The sequence below is a fragment of the Mustela lutreola genome, chromosome 11 (genome assembly GCF_030435805.1).
Source record: "Mustela lutreola isolate mMusLut2 chromosome 11, mMusLut2.pri, whole genome shotgun sequence".
NCBI classification, from domain to species: Eukaryota; Metazoa; Chordata; class Mammalia; order Carnivora; family Mustelidae; genus Mustela; species Mustela lutreola.
This window is the reverse complement of record NC_081300.1, coordinates 4957296-4960729: the sequence shown is the minus strand read 5'-3', so window position 1 is coordinate 4960729 and position 3434 is coordinate 4957296. Positions and strand designations below refer to the sequence as shown.

Below are 3434 nucleotides of genomic sequence, written 5' to 3'. Positions count from 1 at the left end.
AATGTAAAGTTATAAAAACATGAAGATGACTAAGAGATGATCTCCATTCTCGAGGAGCTCACAATCATTAGACAAGGCAAAGCGTCCATAAGTTACAGTCAAGTATGATGAGTTTTGTGATAAAAGGAAGCATGGGACATTGAGTGTTCAGTGAAGGGGCACCTGACGTGGCTGGCAGGTGTAAGGAACCTTGGGGAAGAGAGTGATTCTGAACTGAGCATTACAGGAATCAAGAAATCAAGAGGAAATGAAAAATATAAGAAGTAATGGGGTCTAACCTTTATCACCGGCATCAAGAGCAAATTCTCCAGACATCTACAGCCACCCCAACTTGGATTGCAAGTCTCCATTCCTGCTTTATCTCCCACCCCCTGACTTCACAGTATAATTCACTCTCCGATCGGCTCCTATCAAATGTGGATCCTTGATCTCCGAATTCTTGTACTGTCTGGCCTCCTCTGCGCATGTTGCCACATGGTGGATGGTGAGCACATTTCTCTTTCTCTCTCTCTCTCTCTCTCGATTTTATTTATTTATTTGGACAGAGAAAGCATGTGAGCAAATGGAGGAGGGTGTGAGGAAGGCAGAGGGAGAGAGAATCTCGAACAGACTCTGAGCTGATTCGCGAGACCAACACAAGGCTCGATCCCGCGACTCTGAGACCATGAACCAAGTTAAAATCAAAAGTCAGATGCTTAACCAATTGAACCACCCAGGCACCCCCACTTTTTTGCCTCTTTAAGAGGCTCTGCAGTCTTCTGTACCTGCACTGTTTCCCTAGTCCTACAAAATTCCCAAACCTTACCAGGTTATGAGTTCCCTCCCTTCTTCAAGCTCAAAGCATGTTTACTGTACTCTGACTCTTTTTTGAATAATTCTACCCATTCACTTTCATTAAAATATTGCACAAAACTTTGAAATTATTTATATTTCTATGTATTTTTTATATTCCTTTCATTAGTTATATTCCTTAATTCTCCAAATAATGGGTTTGTCTTGGAATTTGTGTTTTGGAATGATAAGACTCCTCATCTTTCTCTTACTTGATCAAGGAAAAAATAGGAACTCATGTCTATTGACAGTTAGTGTTTCAGGAATTAAGACATGTAAAATATGTCAACTTTCCAGATTCCCCCAAATGCCTCTGAGCTAAATATTATTATTGCTGTTTTCTAAAACTACAGGAGGTCACTGGGGCTACAAGGCCCACACAGACATCTAGTCTAGCCAGAATCCTGAGTGTGGAGTCAAACCAGCACCAGAGCCCAGGCTGTTTTGGCTCCAGCCTGCGACCATCTGCGTGCAATCTAGGGGACCCATAGAGACAGATTCATTTCTCAACATTACACGTCTCTGTAGTGTCAGGGCCAGAGTGATTCTCAGGTCTGTGTAGTGGCCACACTGCTCAGCTAGACCTATGACCTAAAGCAATTGTGCAGGACCCCAGTTCATCAGTTTCCTCAGTTTTATAATGGGGCTGAAGAGAGCACCTACCATATAGGTTGTGGTAAGGAATGGAGGGTCTCATGCTGCTGCATCATCATTCCTATTAGTACCCATAACTGTGATAGTACTTGTTCCTTGTTTTGTTGGTGGTGTTTTTCTCTTTTTGGCCCTCTTGGGCACAGAAAACATGCAATGCTTCTTTGTTTTACAGTTTCTGGTTTTACTTCTATGACAATCCTCCCGTTTTCCAGAATATAAAAAAATGAAATGGTATTTGACTTTAGTTCAAGAACTTGACAGTTGAGTCATGCTTTAAGAAAAAGAAGGGTGTCGTTTGGGCTGTCAAGAAAATATGGGGATTGTCACACAGCTTTGGGCAGGTGGTGACAGGGGCTGAGCTGGTGCCCGTAACCTTTCTCTTTCTCTTTCCAAGCATCTTTGTGCACCAAGAAAGGGGACATTGACCTTGAGAGCACACGGAGAAGAGATACTACTTCAAATGAAGCAATAAAATGTGTAATATATGTTAGTAATTAGGGAAACTGTTTCACTCTCTTCTCAGGTTTAATAGCTTCTCAAAGATGGTGAATAAGTTAAGGGAGTTTTTTAATATTCCTCCGAAATACGAATCCATGTACAACCTTGTATTACATAATTAAAAATGTCTTTGATCTGAAGGTCTTAGATTTATCCTCACAAATTAAGTGTTGAACATTGGATCTCCCAGTTTTATTCATAATGCAAACAAGTAAAGGCAAGCAGGGCCACTTCCGGGGGGTCCTCAACACAGAGGGAGAACTGTACCTTGATTCACATCAAACACCATCATGTGCTATCTGGGAAGGAAGGCTGATGGGCAGCATGAGAGTTACCTTAACTGTCCCGATGAGAATGGGAGATACAACTAAGACATCCGGGGAAAGTAGACAACCATATACTCAAATAGATCGGTAATGCAGAAGAGGTGGAACTCACCAAAGACATCTCTCTACTTTGTGAAGTCTGTGAGGCTGACCCAGCACTATCACCTCCTATAACTCTGCTGCAAATAACAAAAGAATATCGCATGTGAAAATACTTTGAGAATAAGAAGTGTAAGAAGTATGTTTGCTGTGTTTTCATTCTTGAAGTGGGATATGCCCACGGCAAAGCGGGTAAGTGCCCACCTGACCATTTGTATGGTTTTATGAAAAGAAATGGGGTGTTAGCAGTAATTCAGATAAATCCAGGAGAGAAGTAAAGATTTGTTGGGAAGACTAGGTTTTTATTTTCAATTAATAAAAAGATGCTATTAACAGGCGCCTGGGTGGCTCAGTGGGTTAAGTTGCTGCCGTCGGCCAGGTCATGATCTCAGGGTCCTGGGATCGAGTCCCGCATCAGGCTCTCTGCTCAGCAGGGAGCCTGCTTCCTCCTCTCTCTCTCTCTGCCTGCCTCTCTGCCTACTTGTAATCTCTGTCAAATAAATAAATAAAATCTTAAAAATAATAATAATAAAAAAATAAAAATAAAAAAATTAAAAGATGCTATTGATACTGAAAGAAAATATTATCACAACCCAAGCTTTTCATGGAGTTCATTTAATAGAGTAAGATATCACCTGTCATCTAGACTGATGTGCAGTGCTGATGATGTACCTTCCACTGTAAGGATGCTATGATATTTCATGAATGAGCCTAAAAATCAGGTTAGTACAGTTGAGGGGAATAAGTCATGGAGATGCCAGGGATCGAACCTGGGACCTTATGCCTGCAAAGCATATGCTCTACCATTGAGCTACATCCCCAAATACAGAGATGGCCTGATATGGACATGAGTTGGCACAGTTAGTCCTTTTAAAAAGATGGGCAGATGATCTCTAGGGAATGAAACATCCCTGGGTTCCTATGGTTTCAAATTCCAGTCACGGAGCGTTCTTAAGCATTCCTCAAGGGACGTTTTGCACCATTAATATAGAATTGCCCTGCTGCTTTAGAGCTCAGTATCGTGCT

The 3434-nt window shown here is 41.6% G+C and overlaps 1 non-coding gene across 1 annotated transcript; it reads right to left on the bottom strand.

The window, feature by feature from the left end:
- Window positions 1-3157: 3157 nt before the first annotated feature.
- On the bottom strand, window positions 3158-3229 carry TRNAA-UGC (transfer RNA alanine (anticodon UGC)). The gene has a single exon. It is a non-coding gene; the product is annotated as a tRNA-Ala (tRNA).
- Between the last annotated feature and the right edge of the window lie 205 nt (window positions 3230-3434).